Source organism: Myotis myotis, unplaced genomic scaffold (genome assembly GCF_014108235.1).
Source record: "Myotis myotis isolate mMyoMyo1 unplaced genomic scaffold, mMyoMyo1.p scaffold_m19_p_4, whole genome shotgun sequence".
NCBI classification, from domain to species: domain Eukaryota; kingdom Metazoa; phylum Chordata; class Mammalia; order Chiroptera; family Vespertilionidae; genus Myotis; species Myotis myotis.
Genome location: NW_023416346.1, coordinates 70,003,384 through 70,018,543, shown reverse-complemented (window position 1 = coordinate 70,018,543; position 15,160 = coordinate 70,003,384).

Below are 15,160 nucleotides of genomic sequence, written 5' to 3'. Positions count from 1 at the left end.
CCCTATGAAACCATCTGGTCCTGGGCATTTGTTTGCTGGAAGCTTTTGGATGACTGCTTCAATTTCTTCCATAGTTATTGGCCTATTGAGATTTTTTGATTCTTTCTGATTGGGTTTTGGAATGTTGTATTTTTCTAGGAATGTGTCCATTTCCTCCAGGTTGTCTAGTTTGTTGGAGTAGAGCTGTCCATAGTATTTTTTAACAATCATTTGTATTTCTGTGGGGTCTGTTGTTATTTCGCCTCTATCGTTTCTGATTTTGTTTATTTGGGTCCTCTCTCTTTGCTTCTTGGTGAGCCTGGCTAGAGGTTTGTCAATCTTGTTTATCCTGTCAAAGAACCAGCTCTTAGTTTCATTGATTTTCTGTATTGTTTTTTTGGTCTCTATGTCATTTATTTCTGCTCTAATCTTTATTATCTCCTTCCTTCTGCTCACTCTGTGGTTTTCTGGTTGCTCTCTTTCTAATTCTTTGAGTTGTAGAGTTCAATGATTTACTACCATTTTTTCTTGTTTTTTTGAGATAGGCCTGTAGAGCTACAAACTTTCCTCTCAGGACTGCTTTCATTGTGTCCCATAGGTTTTGGATTTTAGTGTTTTCATTGTCATTAGTTTTCAGGATATTTTTAATTTCTTCTTTGATCTCATTGGTAACCCAATCAATATTTAATAACATGCTATTCAGCTTCCAGGTGTTTGAGTATTTTGGGTTGATTTTTTTTGGAGTGTATTTCTAATATTATGCCATCGTGGTCTGAGAAGATGCTTGGTATGATTTCAATGTTCTTGAATTGAAATGCTGTTTGTGACCCAAAATGTGGTCTATTTTTTAATGTGTCTTATGAGCACTTGTGTAGAATGTATATTCCGTGGCTTTGGGGTTAAGCATTCTGAAGATGTCAATTAAGTACATATGGTCTAGTGAGTCATTTAGGATTGCTGTTTCTTTGCTGATTACTTGTCCAGAGGATTTATCCAGTGATGTCAGTGGTGTATTAAAGTCTCCTACTATGATTGTATTGTTGTCGATCTCTCCCCTGATATCTTCCAGGAGTTTTTTTATGTATTTGCGTACTCCTGCATTGGGTGCATATATGTTTATCAGGTTTATATCTTCTTGTTGTATTGATCCCTTTAGTATTATGAAGTGGCCTTCCTTATCTCTTGTTATGGCCTTTACTTTGAGGTCTATTTTGTCCGATATAAGTATTGCTACCCCAGCTTTCTTTTCCTTTCCTTTCGCCTGAAAGATAGTTTTCCATCCCTTCACTTTCAGTCCGTGTGAGTCCCTTCTAATGAGGTTGGTCTGTTGTAGACAGCAAAAGTATGGGTCATGTTTTTTTATCCATTCAGCCGCTCGATGTCTTTTGGTTGGAGCATTTAGTCCGTTTACATTTAAAGTTATTATTAAAAGGTACTTGTTTGTAGCCATTTTTTTTTGTGTGTGTGGCTGTTTTCTTTCTGGGTTTTTTATTTCTTCTTTTTACACAAGTCCCATTAGGATTTCTTTCGTTGCCGGCTTGGTGGTGATAAACTCATTTAGCCTTTTTCTGTCTGGAAAGCTTCTTATTTCCCCTTCAATTTTGAATCATAGCCTTGCTGGATAGAGTATTCTTGGATTCAGTCCTTTGCTTTGCATCACTTTGTGAATTTCCGTCCATTCTTTTCTGGCCTGATGTGTTTCTGTTGAGAAATCATTTGATATTCTAATGGGAGATTCCTTGTATGTAACTTTCCGTCTCTCTCTTGCAGACTGTAAGATTCTCTCTTTGTCCTGAACATTTGCCATGGTAATTATGATGTGTTTTGGTGTGGGTCTTTTCTGCTTCACCTTGTTTGGGACTCTCTGTGCTTGTGTGACTTTTTTCTTCCCCACCTCAGGGAAGTTTTCTGATAGTATGTCTTCGAATAGATTTTCTAATCTTTGTTCATCTTTCTGTTGTTTTGGCATCCCTATTATTCATATGTTGTTTCGTTTCATGTTGTCCCAAAGCTCCCTTCGGCTCTCCTCCTGTCTTTTAATTTTTTTCTCCAATTGCAGTACATTTTGGGTGTGTTTTGCTTCCTTGTCTTCTAATTCACTAATTCGGACCTCCGCTTCTCCTAGTCTACTGTTGATACTTTCAATAGTGTTTTTTATTGCAGCTATATCACTCTTCATTTCTTCTTGGGTCTTACTTAAGTTGTTGATTTTTTCATCTGTTTCTTCTTGCTTCTTGCATACGTTGTTGATTTTTTCCTCCATTCTGTTTATGCACTCTAGGACCCTTATTCTGAATTCTTTTTCTGTCATGTTGAATGCCTCTGTATCACTTAGCTGCTTTTCTGGAGAGTCCTCCTTTTCTTTCCCTGGGGGTTTCTTTGTCTACCCATGTTTGATCTCACTAACGTATCTGGACTTTGAGTCGTTCAGTGGCTGCTCACTGGGTGGCAGTGGCTCCTTGGGCTGTGGTTGCTCCTCAGGTGTTTGTTGTATCAGCTGTTCCTCAGTTGGCAGCAGCTCCTCTGGTGGGTGCTGTTCACAGCTGTGGTGGCTCTTCTGGCTGGTGGGGGGAGGCTTCACGTAGAGCTGCTGTTCCTCAGACAGAGGGTGAGGCGATCAGGAGGCTGCTGTTGCTTGGATCTGCTGCATTGATTTAAAGGTGCTAAATACAACACAACAAAGCACAAAGTACCAGGCACTGAACACAAATATATTCATGATATTAATAACCCCTAATAAAGGTGACCACCCGAATTAAGAGAATTAGGGGATAAGGAAGAAAGAAGAGAAAAAGATAAAAGCAGAAAAAAGAAAAGAATAGAAAAGCGGGAATAAAGGAGTGCAAAAGTGAAATTGGGAAAAAGGAAGGGGGGGCGAAGAAAAAGAAAAAAAAGAGCGAAAACAGAGAATGAAGTAGAAGTGAGGAAGTGACTATTTTTATGCGGCGAAAACTCCGATAGAACCGCCACTAATCCCAACAAATTCCAGCAACAGATCTCTGGAGATGAATGCAAAATACAAACAACCAATAATATCAAGAGAGGCAAGGGAAAACAGAAGCACAAAAATAACCGGGGGCGCGGGGGAAGTGGTGGGATGAGAAAATCCAGCAGAAAAAAGAAAAAGAAAAACAAAACAACCTCACAACCAGTCCCAACACACACACACACACACACACACACACACACACACACACACACACAAAGAACAATATACTCAACAATCAAGCAAACAGCAACAAAACAATAGAAAGATAAAAGAAGAGAAAAAAATTTTGGATAGTGAAGAAAGATAAGGGATAGGTGTATAAGGATTTAGAGCAGTGGATTGGAAATAAGATATATAAGTAGGGTGAAATTTTGACAGGGGGTAAAAGGAAGGAATATGGAAAATCTAAAGCAGGAATAGGATAAGAGAAACAGGACAACAAAAGGGGAAAAGTGAGGGAGAGGGTTTTAGCATAGAGGTAAAATTGAGGCAGGGAAAATTGATGCTAAAGGAATGATGAACATAGAATGGAGAACACTAATCCCAAAATAAAATAGACAACAAAATGGCACTTTAAATAATGGTAAAATGGTAGCAGTAATAATACTGGTTAAAAATAAAAATGTAGTAATTAAAAGGGTAAAATCAGGTGATGGAAAAAGAAGAAGAAAAAAAATTGGTTTCTTAGTTAAAAGGTGAAAAAAGAAAAAAAATTGCAGTAGTGAAGGTCCTTCGGTTCTTCTACTCGTCAGTCTGGCTCGCCTTAGTCCTGCCAGGTATTCAGGAGAGTGTTGAATTTCCCTGCGATACACTGTTCCTTCGTGTTGTAAACCACAGTCCTGATTTTAAAGCAGGCCGTATTTGTGTCCCTGACTGCCTTAAGTTGTATTTACCTAAGAGTCAGTTTGTGGCTCAGCCTCTGGGTGGCAGTGTTTTGGGGTTGGCCTCTGAGGCTATACGGCTTCTCTATCCAGTAGCAAGGGTTTATTTTCTCTATTGCACTTAAAACTGGTTTGGGGAGGTCAACTGTCCAGAGTTGGTTCTTTAATCATTACCCTGCTCTGTGTTGTTGCTGGGATTGAAAATCCCTCTGTAGACCAGACCCTGTTAACTCCCAGGGACTAATCAGATTATTTTAATCCTTCATCTCCTGCAGGGTGGAATCTGGGTGTGACTGTGCTCCTTGTCTGGGGGCTAGGCGGAGGAGTCCCACCCTCTGGAGAGAATGGCTGCCCCAATCCTGGGCCCAGGGGTGTCTCAGCACTCAATTCATTGCCACCTCTCCCAGCCGCCCCCTCTCCTCAGCCTCTCCCCAGATTCCACTCGACCACACCTTCTCCCTCTCTTCAGCACAGGTGAGTGTCTGTATCCGAAATGTCTTATGAACAGGGTTCAGTGAAAACAAACAAACAAACGTCAGCCGCGGAAATGGGGAAGGCTGAGTTTCTGTAAGCTCTTCTCTTACCAGCACTGCATGCTCTGGTCAGCTCTTCAGTCTGCCCCCTTTAGGCTCAGTCCTCCATGATCACAGAACCCAGATCTCAAATCCCCCGTGCCAGGAATCCCTCAGATATCCTTTCCCCAGTCAGGGGCTGTGCCTGTCCCTAGAGACACGGGTGTCTGCCACTCGGTCTCCCTCTGACCCTCTGGGCTCAGAGGTCTGGCAAACTTTCTTGCCCAGATCCCTGTTTTTTTTTGTTTTTTTTTTTTTTTTTTTTTACCTTTCCAGGGGAGTTCTGCCCTTCCCAGCTGCAAACTGTCTCACCAGCTGAGTAATTTCGCCAATTTACTCAGGGTGGGTGTTATTAGTTTCAGCTGCTTACTCCATTTGCTCCGGGACACGACCTGGGACACATCTGCCTATATTGCCGCCATCTTGTCTTCTCCCCTATATCTCCTTTTTTGAGCAATGAATTAGACATCCTTCAAAACAAAAGTAGCTCTGTGAGTGTTCTGAGATCTAGCACCATACATCAATGGACTCAGGAGGAGTCTCTTCTACCTGTGCATACAGTAATGCAGACAGACATAGATAATATTGCACAACCAACAGAGCCAACAAAACTGCCCAGACCTCTCTTGATGTGGTTTGGGGGAAAACCTAGAGCATACTGACCTTGGCAAATATGCATGTTCAAGAACAAATTTACAGAAGCCCAGTCTTCCTACAACAAGACTCCACCATGTTTTTAGAACAAAAATAATGAATAAATTAAATAAATATGAGTTTTCTAGCAGCAGAGGTGATGGTAACATAAACTTTCCCAGTGTTGACCCTCCCTCTCTTCCTGTAGTGACCTATCTCATGAGGGACAAAGATAGTTGTGAGTGAGTGTCAAGCTACCTCAGTGGTGTGGAATGAAGTTTGAAAAATCCATTTCTTTATAGCAGCACTCAAAATACTTAGGCAGGATCCCCACAACTTGGTAGGGGTGGGAGAAGACTGGGAAAGTAGCAGATAAAAATTTCTTTCTTTTTTTTTTATTATTAGTTAAGGTATTACAAATGTGTCCTCATCCCCCCCATTAACCCCCAACCTCCCCCCCACACACACTCATGCTCCCATCCCCCTGTTGTCCATGTCCATTGGTATGGCTTATATACATGTATACAAGTCCTTCGGTTGATCTCTTCCCCTTACCCCCGCCCTCCCCTACTTTCCTTCAGGGGATTGATAGCCTGATTGCTGTTTCTCAGTCTTTGAGTCTGTCCCTTTTCATCAGTCTATGTTGTTCTCTATAATCCACAAATGAGTGAGATCATGTGGTATTTATCTTTCTCTGACTGGCTTATTTCACTTAGCATAATGCTCTCCAGTTCCATCCATGCTGTTGCAAAAGGCAAGAGTTCCTTTTTTTTTTACCGCAGCATAGTATTCCATTGTGTATATGTACCACAGTTTTCTAATCCACTCATCTGCTGATGGGCACTTAGGCTGTTTCCAAATCTTAGCTATGGTGAATTGTGCTGCTATGAACATAGGGGTGCATATATCCTTTCTGATTGGCGTTTCTGGTTTCTTGGGATATATTCCTAGTAGTGGGATCACTGGGTCAAATGGGAGTTCCATTTTTAGTCTTCTGAGGTAGCTCCATACTGTTCTCCACAGTGGCTGCACCAGTCTGCATTCCCACCAGCAGTGCAGAAGGGTTCCTTTTTCTCCACATCCTCTCCAACACTTGTTGTTTGTTGATTTGTTGATGATAGCCATTCTGACAGGTGTGAGATGATAACGCATTGTCGTTTTGATTTGCATCTCTCGTATAATTAGTGACTTTGAGCAGGTTTTCATATGTCTTTCGGCCTTCTGTATGTCCTCTTTCGAAAAGTGTCTATCTAGGTCCGTTGCCCATTTTTTTATTGGATTGTTTATCTTCCTTTTGTTAAGTTTCATGAGATCCCTGTAAATGTTGTAAATTAAACCCTTATCGGTGGTATCATTGGCAAATATGTTCTCCCATGTAGTGGGTCTTCTTATTGTTTTGTTGATGGTTTCCTTTGCTGTGCAAAAGCTTTTTATTTTGATGTAGTCCCATTTGTTTATTTTCTCTTTAGTTTCCATTGCCCTAGGAGCATTATCAGAGAAGAAATTTCTTCGGCATATGTTTGCGATTTCGCTGCCTGTGGATTCCTCTAGTATTTTTATGGTTTCCCGTTTTACGTTTAAGTCTTTTATCCATTTTGAGTTTATTTTTGTGTATGGTGTGAGTTGGTGATCTAGTTTCATCCTTTTGCATGTATCTGTCCAATTTTCCCAACACCATTTATTGAAAAGACTGTCTTGACTCCATTGTATGTTCTTGCCTCCTTTGTCGAATATTAATTGGGCATAGTGGTTTGGGTTGATTTCTGGGGTCTCTATTCTATTCCATTGATCTATATGTCTGTTCTTGTGCCAGTACCAAGCTGTTTTAAGAACAGTGGCTTTGTAATACAGTTTGATATCTGGTATTGAGATCCCACCTACTTTGTTCTTTCTGAGGATTGTTGCAGCTATTCAGGGTCTTTTTTTATTCCAGATGAATTTTTGGAACGTTCGTTCTAGATCTGTGAAATATGCTGTTGGTAATTTAATGGGGATTGCATTGAATCTATAAATTGCTTTGGGTAGTATGGACATTTTGATGATGTTGATTCTACCAATCCATGAACACGGTATATTCTTCCATCTGTTTATGTCTTCCTCTATCTCTTTTTTCAGTGTCCTGTAGTTTTCAGCATATAAGTCTTTTACCTCCTTAGTTAAGTTTATTCCTAGGTATTTTAATTTTTTTGGTGCAATGGTAAATGGGATTGCTTCTGTAGTTTCACTTTCTGTAAGTTCACTATTGGTGTAAAGAAATGCCATGGATTTCTTAGCATTAATTTTGTATCCTGCTACATTGCCGAATTCATTTATTAAGTCTAATAATTTTTTGATGGAGTCTTTAGGGTTCTGTATGTACAGTATCATGTCATCTGCAAATAAGGACAGTTTTACTTCTTCTTTTCCAATCTGGATGCCTTTTATTTCTTCTTTGTGTCTGATCGCAATGGCTAGTACTTCCAGTACTATGTTGAACAGGAGTGGTGAGAGGGGGCATCCCTGTCTTGTTCCTGTTTTTAGGGGGAATGGTTTTAGTTTTTGCCCATTGATTATGATGTTGGCTGTGGGTTTGTCATATATGGCTTTTATTATGTTGAGGTATGATCCCTCAATTCCTATCTTGCTGAGAGTTTTTATCAAGAAAGGGTGTTGGATTTTGTCAAATGCTTTTTCCGCATCAATTGATATGACTATGTGGTTTTTCTCTCTCAATTTGTTTATGTGATGTATCACATTTATTGATTTGCGGATATTGTACCATCCTTGCATCCCTGGGATGAATCCTACTTGGTCATGGTGTATGATCTTTTTGATGTACTGCTGGATCCGATTTGCTAGGATTTTGTTGAGGATTTTGGCATCTATGTTCATGAGGGATATTGGCCTGTAATTCTCTTTCATTGTATTGTCTTTATCTGGTTTTGGGATTAGGGTGATGTTGGCTTCATAGAATGAGCTGGGAAGTGCTCCTTCCTCTTGGATCTTTTGACATAGTCTGAGGAGGACAGGTTTTAGGTCTTCCTTGAATGTTTGGTAAAACTCCCCTGTGAAGCCATCTCGCCCCGGGCTTTTGTTTGCTGGAAGCTTTTTGATTACTGCTTCGATTTCCTCCATAGTTATTGGCCTATTGAGATTTTTAGATTCTTCCTGGTTAAGTTTTGGAAGGTTGTATTTATCTAGGAATATGTCCATTTCCTCCAGGTTGTCTAGTGTGTTGGAGTAGAGTTGTTCATAGTATTTTCTAACAATCCTTTGTATTTCTATGGCGTCTGTTGTTATTTCTCCTCTTTCATTTCTGATTTTGTTTATTTGGGTCCTCTCTCTTTGTTTCTTGGTGAGCCTGGCTAGAGGTGTATCAATCTTGTTTATCCTTTCAAAGAACCAGCTCTTGGTTTTGTTGATCTTTTGTATTGTTTTTTTGGTCTCTATGTCGTTTATCTCCGCTCTGATCTTTGTTATTTCCTTCCTTCTGCTTACAGTGGGCTTATTTTGTTGCTCTCTTTCTAATTCTTCGAGTTGTAGAGTTAGGTCATTTATTCTCATTGTTTCTTGTTTCTTGCAGTAGGCTTGTAGAGCTATGAACTTCCCTCTTAAGACTGCTTTTGCTGTGTCCCATAGGTTTTGGATTGTTGTGTTTTCATTGTCATTTGTTGCCATGATGTTTTTTATTTCTTCTTTGATCTCACTGCTGACCCAGTCGTTGTTTAATAGCATGCTATTTAGTCTCCATGTTTTTGATTGTTTTGGATTGTTTTTGTTGTAGTTGATTTCCAGTTTTATGCCTTTGTGATCTGAGAAGATACTTGATATGATTTCAATTTTCTTGAATTTGAAGAGACTTTGTCTGTGACCCAATATATGGTCTATCTTTGAAGATGACAAATGTGCACCCGAGGAGAATGTATATTCTGTGACTTTGGGGTGAAATGTTCTGAAGATGTCAATTAATTCCATCTGATCTAGTGAGTCATTTAGGATTGATGTTTCTTTGCTGAGTTTCTGTTTAGAGGATTTGTCCAGTGGAGATAATGGGGTGTTAAGATCCCCTACTATGATTGTATTGCTGTCAATCTCTCCCTTGATCTTCTCCAGAAGATTTCTTACGTATTTGGGTGCTCCTATATTGGGTGCATATATATTTACCAGAGTTATTTCTTCTTGTTGGACTGCTCCCTTTAGTATTATGAAGTGGCCTTCTTGATCTCTTTTTATGTCCTTCACTTTGAGATCTAATTTGTCAGATATAAGTATTGCTACCCCGGCTTTTTTTTCACTTCCATTGGCCTGAAAAACCTTTTTCCATCCCTTCACCATCAGTCTGTGTGCGTCTTTTTTTGTGAGGTGGGTTTCCTGTAGACAGCAGATATATGGGTCATGTTTTCTTATCCACTCATTTACCCTATGCCTTTTGACTGGGGAATTTAATCCATTTATATTTAAAGTTATTATTGATAGAAACTTGTTAGTCGCCATTTTTGTTCTTTACCGCTGCGTTCCTTCTTTGTTTCCTGTTTTTTCTATTTACAGCAGACCCTGTAGCATTTCTTGCATTGCTGGTTTGGTTGTAATAAACTCCCGTAGACCGTTTTTGTCTGTGAAGCTCCTGATTTGACCCTCAATTTTGATTGATAGCCTCGCTGGGTATAGTATTCTTGGATTCAGACCCTTCCTTTGCATGACTTTGTATATTTCATTCCATTCCCTTCTTGCCTGATGTGTTTCTGTTGAGAAATCGGTCGCTAGTCTGATGGGGGATCCTTTGTAGGTAACTTTCTGTCTCTCTCTGGCTGCTTTTAAGATTCTTGCTTTGTCGTTGGTGTTTGCCAATGTAATTATTATGTGCCTTGGTGTCGGTCTTTTCGGGTTCATTTTGTTTGGGACTCTGTGAGCTTCTTGAATTTGTGTGAGTTTTTTCCTCCCTATATCAGGGAAATTTTCTGTTACTATTTTTTCAAACAGGTTTTCTATTCCTTGCTCAGTTTCCTCTCCTTCTGGCACCCCTATTATTCGGATGTTGTTTCGTTTAGCATTGTCCCAGAGTTCTCTTAGGCTCTCCTCCTGCTTTTTAATTTTTTTTTCTAGAAGCTGTTCTGTTTGGGTATTTTTTTCTACCTTGTCTTCTAGCTCGCTGATGCGGTCCTCTGCTTCTTCTAGTCTACTGTTGATGCTTTCTATTGAGTTCTTTATGGCAGTGATGTCGTTTTTCATTTCTTCTTGGTTTCTCTTCATTTCCTCTTGGTTCTTCTTCATTTCCTCTTGGTTCCTACACATATTGTTGAATTGGTCTTCCATTTTTTTCATCCACCTTATGACCATTACTCTGAATTCTTTCTCTGACAGGTTGCTTGCCTCCATTGCCTCCATTTCGTTTACTTCCTTTTCTGATGATGCCTGTTTTTCTCTCATATTTGGGTTGGTTCTTTGTTTCACCATGATTTCTCTTCTCAAGGTGTTTGGTTATGTAGTTCTCTCTCTGCTGCGCTGATTCAAAGGCACAAAATACAACACAACAAGGCACAATGTACAAGGCAACAAACTAAATGCATTCACGATATTAATAACCCCAAATAAAGGTGACCCCCCAAGCGAAGAGAATTAGGGGATATAGAAGAAAAAAGAGAAAAAGATTAAAGAGAAAAATAAAAAACAAAAAGGAGTGCCGAAATGAGATTGGGAAAAGGGAGAGAAGAAAAAAAACAAAAATACAAAAAAAAAAGTAAGAGAATGAAATAGAGGTGGGGAAGAGGCTATTTGTATGGGGAGAGCGAGGGATTGGAAATTAGATATATAAGTAGGGTGAAATTTAGACAGTGGTTAGAAAGAAGGAATAGGTAAAATCCAAAGCAGGAATAGGGTAAGAGAAACAGGACAACAAAAGGGGAAAAGTGAGGAAGAGAGTTTTGGCTTAAGGGTAAATGTGAGCTAGAGAGAAATGATGCTAAAGGAACGATGAAAATAGTGTGTATAACACTAATCCCAAAATAAAATAAAGAAAAATTAAAAAAATAATAAAAAATAAAATGACGCTTGAAAAAATGGTAAAAGGAGAGCAATAATACTGGTTAAAAAAATGTAGTAATTAAAAAGGTAGAATCAAGTGATGAAAAAAAAATAAATAAATAAAAAAATAGGTTCTTAATGAAATGGTGAAAAAAGAATTTAGAAAAAAAAATATATATATATATATATAAAAATATTCGGAAGTGAAGGTGCTTCAGATCTTCCACTCTTCTTTTTGGCACGCCTCAGTCCTGCCAGGCATTCAGGGGAGTGTTGAACTTCCCTGCAATACACTGTCCCTCCGTGCAGTAAACCACAGACCTGATTTTAAGGCAGCTTGTATTTGTTTACCAGACTGCCTTTATTTGTGATCGCAGAAGAGACAGTTCGTGGCTCTGCCTCTGGGTGGCAGTGTGTCTGGATTGACCTCCGAGGCTATAAGTCCTCTCTATCAGTAGGGTTTTTTTTTTTTTTTTTTTCTCTATGGTATTGGGAACTGATTCAGGAAAGACCACTGCCCAGAGCTGGTTCCTTGCCACTGCCCACTGTTTCCCAGGCTCCCCAAAAAGAACTTTCCCCTACAGGCTCTGTGAATGACCCCAACTGGGGAATCCCATGCACTGGGTTTAATAATCAAATGCATGGATCTAAGGGGAACTGTAACAAGAGCCTGATAGTTGTGCGAATTCGCAAGCCTCCACCTTCCAGGTCTGCGCACAGTCTCCGCGCGCAGTCTCCGCGCGCTCACTTGCCCCTGGCACCAAGCAGCCAGCAGATTGGCAAAGTTCAAGGCTGCTCCCTTACATCCAGTCCAGCTATGGGCTCATTTTTCGCGTTCCCTTCTGCCAGCAGCCCTGTGGGGCCCCTTCCCCACTCGCGGGTCACGCTGGTCCCAATGGCTGCAGACTCTGTGGGGCGCAGATTCCACCCCGCGCACGCGCGAGCTTGGTCCTCCCTCCAACCCGAACTTCAAAAGGCACCTTTAGGGGATGTCCAACCTTTCCGTGAGAAGAAGCAGTGCTCGTCTGAGTTCAGGCAGTGACGCTGCTTGAGATCCCTTGTTCCCAGGTTAGTAGCTGGTCTCTGGATGCCGGCAACAACCACCCAAGATGGCGCAGTCTCCACTGCTTAGCTGGCGCACCACGAGAGGCTTCAGCCGCAGTCTCCAACTGTCCTTTTTTTCCTGGGGGTTCTCGGTCTTTCCTAGCTGCAGACAGTCTCTCAGCTGAAAATCCTCTGCCTATTCGGGCTGCATGTTACCCGTTTCAGCTGCTCACCCTTATCTGCTCCAGGACAAGGCACAGGACACGTCCATTTATACCGCCGCCATTTTTCCTCCCCGCAGATAAAAATTTCAAAGTGCGTTAAAGGGATTGCAGCAGGACGTTTGCCTAAGAGCCTCTGAGAGTATCACACATGAAGAATCTTCTTACCAGGTCCACAGGAATGAATACACAATATATAAAAAAAGTAAATAATGATGTCAAAATATAAAAAGGGAGTATAAGGGTAATGCTTTTGTAGATGATCAAAGCCAACTTGATATCAGCTGAAAAATTACCTGTTAATCTATGAGATGTCTTATGTAAGCCTCATAGTAGCACAAAGCAAAAAGCTAGAGCGGGTGTATAAAAGAAAAATAAAAGCAGCATACCACCAAGAGAAATCACCAATTTACAGAGACAAGCAAAAAAAGAGAGAAAAAGAAACAACTAAAATATAAAGCAAACAGAAATTAATTAATAGTATGACATTAGTAAGTCCTCAGATACCAATAATAACTCAATGTAAATTGAATTCATTACTCAAAGGGATCTGATTGGCTGGTTAGATAATAAAAAGGAAGACACAACTACGTGCTGCCTACCAGAGACAATTCTGCTCTAAATACACACATGGGTTCAAAATGAAGAGATGAACAAAAGTATCATATGCAAGTAGAAAGCAAAAAAAAAAAAAAAAAAAAAAAAGCAGGGTTGGCTACACTTACATTGGAATATACTTTAAGCCAAAAATGATAAATAGAGACAAAGAAGGCTATAAGGGAGTCAATTCATCAAGAACATATAACAATCATAAATATATGAACCCAACATTGGAATACCTAAATATATTAAGCAAATACTAATAAATCTGAAGGGAGAAATAGTATTACAATAATAGAGGATTTTAATATGCTACTTTCAGAAATGGATAGATCATCTATACAGAAAATCAATAAGGAAACAATGAACTTGAATCATATTTTAGACCAAATAGACCTAATATACATTTATAGAACATTCCATCTGACAGAAGCAAAATACATGTTCTTCACAAGTGCACTTGGGACATTTCTCCAGATAGACCATTTGATAGGACACAAAACATGTCTTAACAAATTTATGAAGATTGAAAATATACCAAGTATCTTTTCTGACTACAATGGCATGTAACTAGAAATCAATAACAAGAGGAAAGCTGGAAAATCTAAAAACATTAAATTAAATAATACACTCCTGAACAACCAATTACTGAAAGAAAAAATCCAAAGCAAAATTAAGAAATATCTTGACACAGGAGAAACCAAGATGGTGGCATAGGTAAACACTGGAGTTTGCTGCCTCGAACAACCACTTCAAAAATACAACTAAAAGACGGAACAGACATCATCCAGAACCACAGGAAGGCTGGCAGAGTGGAAATTCTACAACTAGAAGGAAAAAGAAAAGCATACCGAGACTCAGAGGAGGCGCAGTGCGGAAGTAAAATAATAAGGTGTGGAGGTGCATGCGGAGCAGGCTGGTGGCTGAGGGCGCGGTTGTCATTTTCAATCGGGAGGGAGTCTCAGGCTCTGAGCTCCAGTTCCGGGCTAGTCTCTGGGGACCCAGACTCATACGGGAGAAGCGGGACTGTCTGGCATTGGTCGGAACTCGAGGGCAGCTTTCTCTCGAAGGGGCTTGCAGCAATTGCTGAGACACTGAGAAGCAGAGCCTCTGAGAGCAGCCATAACTGCTAGACCCACCCTTTTGATCCCGTGGGACCCGCCGTGCCCAAGCCCTGCAGGAGGCTTTTGCTGGATAGCCTAAGGCAGAGACTAGATTAGCACCTCCCTGGAGATCCAGGAGCCAGTGTACCCAGAGGTCAGAGTGGGACCATCCAGTTTGCAGCTCCATGGAACCATAAAGGACACACTTAAGGGGCAGACTCAGTGAGCACCAAAGCCCCATTGAAGCAAGTCTTGCCCCAGAGGGGTGTCTCCAGCACAGAAGTCTTCCACTGCAGACACAGCTGATTCTCACAGCCAATTGGCCTGGAGGTCAATTCCTCCCAGTGATACCCACAACAATCAAGGCTTAACTACAACAAGACTGTGCACAAAGACCACAAGGGGATGCACGAAAAGTTTCCTCCTCAGGTAATTGGGGAGGCTGAACCACTGGGCCCTAGAGGACACTTACCACAGAAAACCACTTTATCAACACAGGGAAGCATAAAAAATGTGGAGACAAAGAAAAAGGACACAATGACAGAAATGGAGGAAAGCAAACTACTGGATATAGAGTTCAAAACCACACTTTTAAGGTTTTTCAAGAATTTTCTAGAAACTGCTGATAAACTTAATGAGACCTACAAGAAATCTAATGAGACCCTCGAGGTTGTGATAAAGGACCAACTAGAAATTAAGCATACACTGACTGAAATAAAGAATATTATACAGAATCCCAACAGCAGACTAGAGGATCACAAGAATCAAGTCAATGATTTGAAATACGAAGAAGCAAAAAACACCCAACCAGAAAATCAAAATGAAAAAAGAATCCAAAAATACGAAGACAGTGTAAGGAGCCTCTGGGACAGCTTCAAGCTTACCAACATCCGAATTATAGGGGTGCCAGAAGAAGAGAGAGAGCAAGATATTGAAAACCTATTTGAAGAAATAATGACAGAAAACTTCCCCTACCTGGTGAAAGGAATAGACATACAAGTCCAGGAAGCGCAGAGAACCCCAAACAAAAGGAATCCGAAGAGGACCACACCAAGACACATCATAATTAAAATGCCAAGAGCAAAAGACAAAGAGAGAATCTTAAAAGCAGCAAGAGAAAGAAAGTCAGTTACCTACA